The sequence below is a fragment of the Phyllobates terribilis genome, unplaced genomic scaffold (genome assembly GCF_046119375.1).
Source record: "Phyllobates terribilis strain yellow unplaced genomic scaffold, ASM4611937v1 Scaffold_3__8_contigs__length_932513732, whole genome shotgun sequence".
In the NCBI taxonomy this organism is placed as follows: Eukaryota; Metazoa; Chordata; class Amphibia; order Anura; family Dendrobatidae; genus Phyllobates; species Phyllobates terribilis.
This window is the reverse complement of record NW_027362763.1, coordinates 20,608,690-20,623,190: the sequence shown is the minus strand read 5'-3', so window position 1 is coordinate 20,623,190 and position 14,501 is coordinate 20,608,690. Positions and strand designations below refer to the sequence as shown.

Sequence of the window (14,501 nt, the reverse complement as noted above, 5' to 3'; positions counted from 1 at the left end):
GGACCGCCCCAGGAAAGGAAGACCAAGAGTCACCTCTGCTTCTGAGGATAAGTTTATCCGAGTCACCAGCCTCAGAAATCGCAGGTTAACAGCAGCTCAGATTAGAGACCAGGTCAATGTCACACAGAGTTCTAGCAGCAGACACATCTCTACAACAACTGTTAAGAGGAGACTTTGTGCAGCAGGCCTTCATGGTAAAATAGCTGCTAGGAAACCACTGCTAAGGACAGGCAACAAGTAGAAGAGACTTGGGCTAAAGAACACAAGGAATGGACATTAGACCAGAGGAAATCTGTGCTTTGGTCTGATGAGTCCAAATTTGAGATCTTTGGTTCCAACCACCGTGTCTTTGTGCGACGCAGAAATGGTGAACGGATGGACTCTACATGCCTGGCTCCCACCGTGAAGCATAGAGGAGGAGGTGTGATGGTGTGGAAGTGCTTTTCTGGTGACATTGTTGGGGATTTATTCAAAATTGAAGGCATACTGAACCAGCATGGCTACCACAGCATCTTGCAGCGCATGCTATTCCATCTGGTTTGCGTTTAGTTGGACCATCATTTATTTTTCAACAGGACAATGACCCCAAACACACCTCCAGGCTGTGTAAGGGCTATTTGACCAAGAAGGAGAGTGATGGGGGGCTACGCCAGATGACCTGGCCTCCACAGTCACCAGACCTGAACCCAATCGAGATGGTTTGGGGTGAGCTGGACCGCAGAGTGAAGGCAAAAGGGCCAACAAGTACTAAGCATCTCTGGGAACTCCTTCAAGATTATTGGAAGACCATTTCCGGTGACTACCTCTTGAAGCTCATCAAGAGAATGCCAAGAGTGTGCAAAGCAGTCATCAAAGCAAAAGGTGGCTACTTTGAAGAACCTAGAATATAAGACATATTTTCAGTTGTTCACACTTTTTTGTTAACTATATAATTCCACATGTGTTAATTCATAGTTTTGATGCCTTCAGTATGAATGTACAATTTTCATAGTCATGAAAATACAGAAAAATCTTTAAATGAGATGGTGTGTCCAAACTTTTGGTCTGTACTGTATATGGGACGGTCTATGGGATTCACTTAGACAGCTGTGGACTCTTTCCAGTATATCTGACCAGTGATTTTCCTCTATGGTCCCATTACACTCTCCCATTTCTCTTTTGATGGCATCGGCTGGTTTGTCAATATAATGTCTAAGAGAACGTTATAAAGTAATGAGATCAGTCCACGAGAACTGTGGAGATTAGCTATTCTCTGTATTATTGGGTTTCGGGGTACCCCTCCTTCCAGAACATTGCCTTCCACCCGATATGTGTGCCTAACCTGTAAGCATTTATAGGATTCAGAGGGAGGTAGCCCATATTCGTTTTGCAGTTGTTGAAGCTGAGATGCCACGTAATACACCCATGGGTTAGGAACCTCAAGCCCCCCATTGTTTTGTTTCTTTGCAATGTTTCCAGTTTAGTTCTCGGAGTCTCTTTGCCCCATATTAATTTTCTAAGCTCCTGACTGACTTTAAAGAAAACCCTCTGCTTTATCCATATTGGGGGGTTGTGTAGGACATACAGCAGTTGTGGCATCCGGATCATGGTGACCAGGTTAGCTCAGCCCACCACCGACAGCGGTAACTTAGACGAGGCGCCTCGTTTACCTCTAAGTTTAATTAAGAATGGGTCAGGATTCAGCTTCTCATAATCATTTATTTTTGCTGACATATTAATGCCTAAATATTTAATTTCCGATATCACTTGTAAACCCGAGTTAATGTAGTGGGAAGCGTTCTCCTCTGTATTATCCAATGGAAGTGACTGATTTGCTCCAGTTTATCTTCAGACCAGAGTATTTTCTAAATGTTTCTATCGTTTCCATTGCTGTATGAAAGGACTCAGAAGGTTTAGCCAGAAATAATAAAGTGTCATCAGCGTATAACGAGACCTTCTCTTCACTATTCCCTCTGCGAAACCAACTATTCCTGGATGCTCCCTGATAACCGATGCCAGGGGTTCAATGGCCAGTGCAAAGAGCAAGGGGGACGACGGGCACCGCGGCCTCGTACCTCTACTCAGTCCGAAAGCCGGGGAGAGGTGTCCATTTACCCATATTCTAGTCACCAGCCTACCATACAGCAATTTAACCCAATCTAGGTCCTATACCAAACTTTTCCAACACCTGCCATAAATATTCCCACTCAACAGAATCGAAGGCCTTAGCAGGGTCCAGAGAACATACAGCCCTGTCCCCATCACCATCCACCGGCCACTGAAGATTAAGAAACAATCTCCGGATATTATCAGCTGTGGATCTAGCCGCCATGAAGCCTGACTGGTCACTATGGAGAACTGTAGAGATTACTGTATTCAATCTCGATGCCAGATCCTTCGCTATAATTTTAACATCAGTTGACAATAAAGATATGGGCCTGTATGAGTCAGGGATTGAAGGGTCTTTACCTTAAGGATGGCACCACTGCAGGCAGGTGATCCCGGATATGCTCCATGACCGCCGCTCTCTTTAAGGAGTCCCCAGACCCCTGACCCGGGCAGCCTTAAGGATGGCACCACTGCAGGCAGGTGATCCCGGATATGCTCCATGACCACTGCTCTCTTTAAGGAGTCCCCCAGACCTCTGACATTCCATGAGAGGAATTTTACTTTATCAGCCATTATATCTAGTCATATAAGGATTGAAAAATACAGGTGACTTGTAAGGTATCTCGCCTTTCTCTTCCCTTTTATAACCCTCTTTACAGTATTTCCACTTAGTCGGCTTGACCACTAGTATTGGCCAAACCAGACAACAATTTATAGAAACATAAACCCAAAAAACACATTTATACAAGTAAACATTAATTCATCCATTCAATCTGGATGAAGAAAGGCACCCTTCCATCCTGTAAAAGGGTTGGGGGCAGTAAAGGATATGACCCCAACAGTCAATCGGGAAACTCCCATGGTATATATCTTTTAATTATCCAGGTTCAAAGTTACTGGTTTTGACGGATCCTCTGCTCATTCAGATCAATCCAACAGAGTGTGTCTTTCAGATGTTCAAAAAAGAAAGTCTCTCCCAAAGCCGCCACTGTTTTGCAGGGTAAATCATGGAGTATGAGGTTTGCAGACTACGCAGCCTACATTTTACATCAAGAGACTGCGCCCTACGTTTTGAAATTTCAATGGAGTAATCTGGAAAAAAAGAAATTCTTTGGCCGTTAATAGAGATGTCCCCTTTGTCACGGGCAGCCTTAAGGATGGCATCTCTGTCTTTGTAGTGCAGCAGCTTTATTAATTCTGGATGTGGAGGAGCCCCTGGTGACAATGGCCGGGTTGGCACCCTATTCGCCCTTTCCACAGCAAAGAGGGCAGACAGGCATTCAATCCCAAACAACAAAGAACGTAACCATGTACTCATTCGGATTATTGCTCTGTTTTTTTCAGGGACATCAATCATTCTTATATTATTTTGCCTGAGCCTGTTCTCCAAATCATTTGTTTTAGCTAATGGGGCCATAATCTGTTGGTCATGTCTCTGGGTGTCCTGTATTATCTGAGGCTGTTTATCCTCCAGATCACTGATTCTGCCCTCTGCTGCTGTAGTGCGGTTGTTAACCTTTTGTAGCCCTAGCCTCATAAAAGAAAGTTCCTCTCCAATCTCTCCCATCTGACTGTTAAGTGAGGCTAAAGCAGCTCCATACTGTGTTACAGCCATAAGCACAACCTTTATCGTGGGCTCATTAATGTGCTGATCTGTATTATGGTGGGAAGCAGTGATTTCTGGCTGAGGCTGCGGGGCACAGGAACTTTCAGAGTCATTTTCATCAGTGTTATTGAATTCCTCTGAGAGCGCAGAGAAACGATTAGACACCCCAATGATTTGTGTCTGTGCCTCATTGCCAGTGCAGGCTCCTATGTCTGGAGCTCTAGCAAAGCCGGCCAACCTCAGTGCTGTGCCTGCAGCCACTGACTTCCCTGTTCTGGTACCTGCTGCAGAGGAGCCTGAACCATCTTGGATGCCTCCAATCCCTCCTGCTGCTGCTCCCCATCGTCTTGCTCCTGCATCTCCGGCCATGATCGCTCCTCTTATGCACACCGGTAAGTGCTAGGATGTGTATAGAAGGGGTAATACTGCTTTTTATGACGTTAGGGGCCCGGTAGATCCTCTGGCAGGCTGCTTATCCCAGGAGCTCTTCTAACACCCTTCCACTCACATGTCCGGCCACACCATGCCCCCCAGAATTTGATAACATTAGTTTGACATGTGAACATTTTCAATATTTTTTTCACGAAAATGTTGCTTTGTCCCCAAATTTTTCACTTTTGCAAGAGGAAGCACAAAAAAGTGGATGCTACAGTTTAACTACTTTTTTCTCAGCGTGGCGATACTCCACATGTAGTTGAAAAGTTTTGTTTGGACCCATGACAGGGCTCGAAAGGAAGAAGCAACATTTGGTATTTAGAATGTAAATTTGGCTGGAGTAGATTGCGGACCCCATGTCTCATTTGCAGAAACCCCACAAGTGACCCATCTTAGAAGCTAGATCCATGAAGGAATTCATCTAGGGGGGTGTTGAGCTTGTTGAACTCTTAGATGCTTCACAGAACTTTTTAAAATGAAGATATGAATACAAAAATTATTTTTCTTCCTGCAAAAATTTTGTTTTAACCCCAAATTTGTAATTTTGACTGGATAATAGGAAAAAACGGAAAAAAATTGAGTTTTAGAGCGTATATTTGTCTGGAATAGATTGTGAGTGCCATGTTGTATTTGCAGAGCCCCTGAGGTGGAAAAACAGCAGAATCCCACCCAAAAGTGACCCCGTATTGGAAACTTCACTGCTTAAGGAATTCATCTATTGCTGTACTGAGCATTGTTAACCTGAAAGTGATTCACGACAATGTGTAACAGTAAGATGTGAAAACAAAAAAATTACATTTTTTTCCACTAAAATACTGTTTTAACACCAAATTTATTATTTCCACGAGGGGTGATAGGAGAAAATGGATGGGACAATTTGTGATGTAATTGTTAGGTGGCAGTGCCCCATATGTGGATGTACGCTACTGTTTGAGTACACAGAGGATCGGAGGGGAAGGCTCTACTTGGCTTTTAGAGCGCAGATTCAGTGTGGATAGATTGTGGGCTCCATTAGCCGAGCCCCTGAGGGGCCAGATCAGCAGAAAAACCCTAAAAGTGCCCCCTTTGTAGAAATTACACCTCTCAATGAATTCATCTACTGCTGCAGTGACTATTTTGTATCATCCATGCCAGGCTTTATTCAGGAGAATTGCAAATCTGCCAGTTTAGTGCCCATACAGTGTAGTGCCCCCATACAGTGTAGTGCCCCCATACAGTGTAGTGCCCCCATATATTGTGGTGCCTTCATACATTGTTCCTCCATAGTGTAGAGCTCCTATATACTGTTCCCGTCATACATTGTGCCCCCATACAGTGTAGTGCCCCATACAGTGTAGTGCCCCCATAGTGTTGTGCCCCCATGCAGTGTAGTGCCCCCTTATATTGTGGTGCCTTCATACATTGTTCCTCCATAGTGTAGAGCTCCTATATACTGTTCCCGTCATACATTGTGCCCCCATACAGTGTAGTGCCCCCTTATATTGTGGTGCCTTCATACATTGTTCCTCCATAGTGTAGAGCTCCTATATACTGTTCCCCTCATACATTGTGCCCCCTACAGTGTAGTGCCCCCATACAGTGTAGTGCCCCCTTATATTGTGGTGCCTTCATACATTGTGCCCCCTACAGTGTAGTTCCCAGAAGCAAAGTATCTAAGTTGTGCTTCTGGCGATGCGCACCCTGTAAATTAAGTGCACTCTCCGCTACAATAATCCCACACATGTGGTTACTGTGGTTTAGGCACAGGGGGCTCAGAAGTAGGGGGATTTGGGAGCACAGATTGCACTGGATTTTTATTTGAGGGGACGGGAGCCATGTCCCTTTTCTAGAGTCTTTGTTGTACCAATTTCGCCTCTTTATTGGAGAGATCTTAGTAATTTAAATACTTGGCACGTAATGAGTTAAGTTTTGGTCCAAGTGGGTGTTATCAGAGAGATTTCACTGGGGGCGTGTACTTCTTCCCTTTGTATGATGCTGGCCAATCATAATAAAGCACAGCTCACAGCAGATAAAGCTCTCGCCCAGACGATCGCTCGGTGCCGGTGTCTCAGACCTGCATTTAGCCTCCTTTTTATCCGAGTTTTCTGATAATCGCTGTATTCCACAGCAGATACGCGTCATAATGTTTGATGTGGAAGAATAATCTTCCTCTCTCACCACAACCCTTGTCGTCGGGGGTTTGTCTTGTAGGACAGTGTTATTTCAGTTAATACCTCCCCTTTACATTTCTGAATCTAAGCACAATGTTCTTAAAGGGAATCTGTCAGCAGGTTCTTGCTATGTAACCTGAAGACAGCATGCTGTAGGGGTTAAAACACAGATTTCATAGATGCCTCTCTTATCAAGCTTCATGGTTTTGTCTACTTGCAATGATTGTTTCAGCACCAGGAGCTTATCAATGCTTGAACACAGCAACACTCCGCCTCCTAGTCTGGCTCTGCCTCCTAGTCTGGCTCTGCCTCCTAGTCTGGCTCTGCCTCCTAGTCTGGCTCTGCCTCCTAGTCTGGCTCTGCCTCCTAGTCTGGCTCCGCCTCCTAGTCTGGCTCCGCCTCCTAGTCTGGATCCGCCTCCTAGTCCACCTCCTCCCCCTCCTGTCGGTTTATAGCCATTGGGTATACACAGTCTGGTGTGGGTGGGGTCTGCTGTGGTGGGGGCGGGGTAAACTTTCTCAGCTCTTCTTCAGACTGAATCTAAAAACTCTTGACTGTGTCAGAACTGCCGCACCCAGTAAACTGAGTGATACGTCACTGGATTCAGGATCTCAGATGAGGTAGCAAAAACCTGCTGACCAGATTCCTTTTAAGATCAATCAGGAACTCAAATTATATCTTGCATCTACAGTCCTGCACCTGAGAGTCTTCACTAAGAACAATTAAGCGAGGCCTCCCCCATGATCTTCCATAGAAGCGGAGGAGAAGCTTTCTGCTTCCCCATGTGAATAGTGATGACATTTCAGTTGTCTCAATGGGAATCTGTCAGGGGATTCTGGTTTAGTATACTAATAGTATCCTGAAATATGGCTCAGGAGCCCGGTCAGTATATGTAACTTTTACTGCTCTACGTGGCCCCGTTGTGTTGTTGTAAGCCCTGATTACATTTATTGCCTCGTGCCAGAAAGTCCAGTAAATTGCAAATGAATTTTCATCCCTTCCCCTCCCATAATCCCACCCACACTGCTGTATGCCCGAGGATCCCATCGCAATCCTCGGACTGACCGTCTGCTCTCCTGACCTGAGAGTTACTGCTGCATAGAAATACAAGCTGTCACACTCATATCAGGAGAGAAGACGGCCAGTCCGAGCATTGCAATGCCATCCTCCGGCGAGTAACACAGCAGTCTGACTGCATCTAATCAGTGACGCTCGCCAGGAATTGAAGCTCAAGGGAGGCAATTGGCATATTCCTGGTGCATTCTGGGAAGAGTGAAGACTCGCCGCAAGTCTGAAGATCTTTGGCTGTACCTGGATTGACTGCTTGAAGGAGATCGTCCAACCTTTACAACAGTTCAACAACAATTCATTTTGTTCAGCATGGAGAAGGAGATGACCCATATGGTGAGCTGCGATGTGCGCTACATGTTTACAGACATGCCAGAGGACAAGACCATCTTTACGTGCCAAAAATGCAAGCTTGTGACTCTGTTACAGGAAAAGGTGCAAAGTCCTCAGGAGAGAATAGCTGCACTGAAGCTCATCAAAGGATTTCCTTGACGGAGCAGAAGAGTCAATGTTGCAAGAGAAGAACTATTCAGCGTTCCTGCAGAAGCTAATGACAGAGTAGAAATGACTATTCACAGTGTTTGAAGAGAAACACCTTTCAATGTACCTGCAGAAGAAGATAAATCGAAGCATGTAACCCAAAGAAGCAGGAGGCTGAGGAAGCAGTCTGCGCCCATACCGCTGAAGAAGGAACGCAGGTAGGTTTTGAGAAACTGCTGAACCACTAAGTTGAGCACATGGTCCTGGCATGGTACGTGTGAGGTTGCCAAGCTTCAGAGCCGCCACCAGGTCTTGTCACACACAACCATGCCTGTTTGTAGGTTCAGGGGTGAGAGCCACAGATCTGCCTGCTCTGAAGAGGAGGAGATGCAGGAACTGCTGTAGAAGATGGGGGCAATTCTGATTGAACCAGGTCCCGCAATCCTCGGCGTCGGGAGGACGTGTTCCATCCCAGGGTCCGACTGGGTCCCGGCTTCCACAATATTCACCCAGTGTGCTGTCAGTGAAATGTAGCGTTCCTGGCCACCAGCACTTGTCCACGTGTCCGTGGTTAGGTGGACCTTCCCAGTAACTGCGTTGATGAAGGCATGGGTAATGTTCTGAGACACGTGCTTGTGTAAGGCGGGGATGGCAAACCAGAAGAAATAGTGGCGGCTAGGGACAGAGTACCGAGGGACGGCTGCCGCCATCAGATTTGTGGAAAGCTTCCGTCTTCCATCTCCACAAGCCTGAAAGGCAACATTTCCAGTGCAAGCAGTTTGGAAATGTGGCTGTTTATTATTCTGGCCTGTGGGTGGGTGGCTGCGTTCCAAGGACAGGGGTAGGGACAATTGAACGCTGCGCTGGGACAAGGACATGGTTGCAGACTAGACGGTGGTTGAAAGTGTGCAACGACAGGTGCAGGGTGGGAGGCATCTTCGTCTGCACCATGGACAGGGAATTAGCTTGCATGCACAACAGCTTAACAGGCAGTGGTGTCACCCGCAGACACTGTTTCCGGACCCTAGCGTTTGGCCCAACTAGTCGGGTGCTTTGCTGTCTTGTGCCTGAGCATGCTGGTGGTGGTCGGGCTTGTAGTTTTGCTGCCTCTTCAGATCCTGGTATGGCAGATGTTGCAAATGGCCATTTTTGGGTTAACTGGACAGTCTTTTAAAAAGAGCCACACTCGGGAAGACCTAACAGTTGGACTGGCATCTTCCCTCGTGTTGGTGTTCTGGGGAAAAGTATAATATAGCAAAAATATTATCAAGCATGACTGATAAAGGATGTTGCGGTAATTATTTTAGCAGTACATCAGATAAAATTTCGCTTTTATTAAACAATATTAAAATGCAATAATACAAAGTGCAAGTGCTCAAAAAACAAAAAAGTTACACACATAGAAAGAGTGACGCGCTCACTGTATATACCTCTCTCCAATACAGTTAAACAGCTGTACTGGTATCCAGTGAAGATAACAATATAGTACCGCATCATAGATTGCCAGTCCTTAAACAGGTTAATGATGCCATAAGTATCCCAAAGTGATGCACTAGCATGTCTTCAAAAACCACGCGGGTGTACACGGAGGAGTACATGCAGAGTCACACAGTTACACCAGGGGGAACTGGCACAGCCTGGCCATAAATGCCGTAGGCTAGCCTCGAGAAATGCAACGCTATGGGGCTTAGCAGCTAGGTCAGGCTAATAATCTGATGCCCTCAGTTTGGAGAGAGGATAAATAATAGGTAAAAAGCATCATTACCAAAAATGCAGCTTAAAGTGATGTTGGGTCCTTCCCTTACTTCCCCTGTCTTGGTATAATTCGTCTATTAAAGAGTAAACCTATTAAACAGGCAGATAGGGGTATTGCCCACACATTTTTCAACTCTCTACATCAAGAAACCCAAAATATAGATAGATAGAGATATATAGAGATTATATATATATATATATAAGCTTTTTCTGTATTTTCATGACTATGAAAATTGTACATTCACACTGAAGGCATCAAAACTATGAATTAACACATGTGGAATTATATACTTAACAAAAAAGTGTGAAACAACTGAAAATATGTCTTATATTCTAGGGTCTTCACAGTAGCCACCTTTTGCTTTGATGACTGCTTTGCACACTCTTGGCATTCTCTTGATGAGCTTCAAGAGGTAGTCACCGGAAATGGTCTTCACTTCACAGGTGTGCCCTGTCAGGTTTAATAAGTGGGGTTTCTTGCCTTATGAATGGGGTTGGGACCATCAGTTGTGTTGTGCAGAAGTCTGGTGGATACACAGCTGATAGTCCTACTGAATAGACTGTTAGCTGCTTTTTTCTTGCCATAATACAAATTCTAAGTAAAGAAAAATGAGTGGCCATCATTACTAAGAAATGAAGGTCAGTCAGTCTGAAAAATTGGGAAAACTTTGAATGTGTCCCCAAGTGCAGTTGCAAAAACCATCAAGCGCTACAAAGAAACTGGCTCACATGAAGACCGCCCCAGGAAAGGAAGACCAAGGGTCACCTCTGCTTCTGAGGATAAGTTAATCCGAGTCACCAGCCTCAGAAATCGCAGGTTAACAGCAGCTCAGATTAGAGACCAGGTCAATGCCACACAGAGTTCTAGCAGCAGACACATCTCTACAACAACTGTTAAGAGGAGACTTTGTGCAGCAGGCCTTCATGGTAAAATAGCTGCTAGGAAACCGCTGCTAAGGACAGGCAACAAGCAGAATAGACTTGTTTGGGCTAAAGAGCACAAGGAATGGACATTAGACAAGTGGAAATCTGTGCTTTGGTCTGATGAGTCCAAATTTGAGATCTTTGGTTCCAACCACCGTGTCTTTGTGCGACGCAGAAAAGGTGAACGGATGGACTCTACATGCCTGGTTCCCACCGTGAAGCATGGAGGAGGAGGTGTGATGGTGCTTTGCTGGTGACACTGTTGGGGATTTATTCAAAATTGAAGGCATACTGAACCAGCATGGCTACCACAGCATCTTGCAGCGGCATGCTATTCCATCCGGTTTGCGTTTAGTTGGACCATCATTTATTTTTCAACAGGACAATGACCCCAAACACACCTCCAGGCTGTGTAAGGGCTATTTGACCAAGGAGGAGAGTGATGGGGTGCTACGCCAGATGACCTGGCCTCCACAGTTACCAGACCTGAACCCAATCGAGATGGTTTGGGGTGAGCTGGACCGCAGAGTGAAGGCAAAAGGGCCAACAAGTGCTAAGCATCTCTGGGAGCTCCTTCAAGATTGTTGGAAGACCATTTCCGGTGACTACCTCCTGAAGCTCATCAAGAGAATGCCAAGAGTGTGCAAAGCAGTCATCAAAGCAAAAGGGGGCTACTTTGAAGAACCTAGAATATAGGACATATTTTCAGTTGTTTCACACTTTTTTGTTAAGTATATAATTCCACATGTGTTAATTCATAGTTTTGATGCCTTCAGTGTGAATGTACAATTTTTATAGTCATGAAAATACAGAAAAATCTTTAAATGAGAAGGTGTGTCCAAACTTTTGGTCTGTACTGTGTGTATATATTGTAACGGGTCTGGGAGGTGGAACCACAGAGCAACTATACAAAGGGGCAGTCCTAGTAAGGAAGCGGGTGACACCCAGGGAAGGTGGGCTGGCAGTCACGGCTAGTGACGGGGACAGTCTCTGGGTAAGAGGGCAGGAGGTCACAGCAAGTGACGTGGACAGTCTCTGGGTAAGCTAGCAGGCAGGTAGCGGGTGGACGCTCCCAGGTGAGCGGGCGAGCGTCTCTGGACAAGCGGGTGGTCACAGCAAGTGACGGCAGAGCCTCCAGGTAGGCTAACAGACAGGTAACAGGTGGACGCTCCCAGGTGAGCGGGTAAGATACTCTGGACGGGCAGGTGGTCACAGCACATGACGGCAGAGCCTCCAGGTAGGCTAGCAGGCAGGTAGCAGGTGAGCGCTCCCAGGTGAGTGGGCAGACGGATCCATAGACAGACTGGCAGGGCTGGTAGGCAGACTGTCGGAACGCAGGAATAACAGCAGATAGACACGAGTCAGGCAGGTATCAGACAGGAACCTGGCAGGAAACTGGCAGGTAACTGGTAACGGAACCTGAGGGCTGAAGCAGAGAGATGAACTATGCTACAACATTGCTCGGGCACCTCCATTTTGGAGGAGGTGCCTTATATATGGGAGGTCCTCCGGCAATTGGCCAGGGACTCCTTAGGACGGCGCGCGCGGTCCCATTAAGAGAGGGGGAGCGCGCGCGCGCCCTAAGCACACTGCCGGGGAAGGAGCGCGTGCCGGAAGCAGCGGGGAGAGAAGCGCCGAAGGACGCCGCGCCAGGAGCGGGGAGGTGAGAGGGACGGCGTCTCTGCCTAGTACGGGGCAGAGACGCCGATGCTACAGTACCCCCCCCTTTAGGCCCCCTCTTTTTTTGGCCAGAAAGAAATTTTTCAAGGAGAAGCGGGGCGTTGATGTTCTCCCTGGGTTCCCAAGTTCTCTCCTCAGGACCAAACCCCTTCCAATCTACCAGAAAAAAGGTCTTTCCTCTTACCCTCTTGGAGGCCAGAATACTCTCTACCTCAAAGACGTCATCAGCGGAAACCGGAGCAGGAGGGGCACCTGGATTGTTGGAAAAAGAGTTAAAGACAACGGGTTTGAGGAGAGATACGTGGAAGGAGTTGGGAATCCGTAGGGTGGCCGGGAGTTTTAATTTGTAGGCCACAGGGTTAATTTGCCTGAGGACTTCGAAGGGACCGATGAATCGAGGGCCCAACTTGAAGGAGGGTACTTTGAGCCGCACATGTTTGGACGAGAGCCAAACCTTGTCTCCCGGACGGAATTGAGGCGGATCCAGACGTCTCTTATCAGCATATCTCTTCATCCGCTCAGAGGACAGAAGAAGAGCTTACCTGGTACTTTCCCAAATAGTAGAAAATTCGCTGACAAGAGACTCTGCAGCAGGGTTGTCCACTGAAACGGAAACAGGAAGTGGAATCCGGGAATGTTGGCCACCGACTATAAAGAACGGGGATTTGGAAGAGGATTCGCTCTCATGGTTATTGTAAGAGAACTCGGCCCATGGTAGGAGATCCACCCAGTCCGAATGGTGTGCATTAACGAAGTGCCGGAGGTAACTGGTCAGGATCTGATTGATCCGCTCCACTTGACCATTGGACTGTGGGTGGTAAGCGGAGGAGAAGTCCTGGGTGATTGCTAGCAGCTTACATGTGGCTCTCCAGAAGCGAGAGGTGAACTGAACCCCACGATCCGACACGATGTGGAGGGGCAGGCCATGGAGACGGAAGATGTGGCGGATAAAGTCTTTAGCCAGCTCGGGTGCAGATGGGAGACCAGGCAGGGGAATGAAGTGGGCCATCTTAGAAAAGCGGTCAGCGACAACCCAAATGACTGTACAACCGGCAGAAATAGGAAGATCGGTGATAAAGTCCATAGCAATGTGCTGCCAAGGAGCAGCAGGCACGGAAAGGGGCAGGAGATGGCCGGCTGGTAGATGTCTGGGAACTTTGTTACGGGCACAGGATGAGCAGGCCGCGACGAAGTCTACCACGTCCTTACGCAGGGTAGGCCACCAGTAATGCCGGGTAATGAGTTGGAAGGTCTTCTTTTGGCCAGCTAGTTTAGAAGAATGTCCCCAGCGAAGAGCCCTCTCCCGATCTGGTACAGCTACAAACGTCTTACCGGTTGGGAGACGAGTCAGATCCAAGGGGGCCACATTCATCACCTTGGAGGTGTCGATGATGTGTGTAGGCTCTTCCTCTTGATCGGAGGACAGGAAGGACCGAGACAAGGCATCAGCTTTGACGTTCTTGTCCGCCGGACAGAAATGAAGATTGAAGTCGAAGCGGGCAAAAAACAATGACCACCGGGCCTGGCGAGGATTAAGTCTCTGGGCATTTTGGAGATATGCCAGGTTTTTGTGATCCGTGTAGATAATTACCGGGTAGAGAGCCCCTTCAAGCAGATAGCGCCACTCCCCCAGGGCCAATTTGATGGCTAGCAATTCACGGTCTCCTATGGAGTAGTTGCGCTCAGACGAGGAGAAGATTTTGGAGAAGAAGCCGCAGGTTACCATTCTCCCGGTAGAAGATTTTTGGGTGAGTACCGCTCCGGCTCCGGAGGAGGAGGCATCAACCTCCAGGTAGAATTATTTATTACAGTCCGGACGGTGCAGGACGGGAGCAGAGGCGAAGGCTTTCTTTAAGGAAAGGAAGGCCTCCTCGGCTTCAGGCGACCATATCTTGGGATTTGACCCCTTACGGGTAAGCGCAGATATGGGAGCAGTCCGAGACGAGAAGTGTGGGATGAAAAGACGATAGTAATTAGCGAAGCCCAGGAATCGCTGTATCGCCTTCAAAACTTCAGGTCGAGGCCATTTTAGAACGGAAGAGAGCTTCTCGGGATCCATTTGCAGACCAGTCTGGGAGATGACATAGCCCAAGAACGGTAGGGAGGTCTGGTCGAAGAGGCACTTCTCGTATTTGGCATAGAGGTGGTTCTGCCGAAGCCTAAGCAGGACCTGACGAACATCCCTTCGGTGTGTGGGGAGATCCAGAGAGAAGACCAAGATATCGTCCAGGTATACCACTACGCAGGAGTACAGGAGGTCACGGAAGATGTCGTTGACCAGCTCTTGAAAGACAGCGGGGGCGTTACAGAGACCA

The 14,501-nt window shown here is 47.3% G+C and overlaps 1 protein-coding gene across 6 annotated transcripts in view; it reads left to right on the top strand.

The window, feature by feature from the left end:
* The window catches only part of LOC141258698 (uncharacterized), a 134,839-nt gene that overhangs the window by 23,614 nt on the left and 96,724 nt on the right, over window positions 1–14,501 (top strand). Inside the window, exon 1 of one of the 6 annotated variants that reach the window (XM_073673716.1) lies at window positions 7,842–8,045. The exons of the other annotated variants lie outside the window; for them this stretch is intronic. The gene's annotated coding sequence lies outside the window, so the exon portion shown is untranslated. Of the gene's footprint in view, window positions 1–7,841; window positions 8,046–14,501 lie in introns of those variants that run through there. 6 annotated transcript variants of the gene reach the window in all.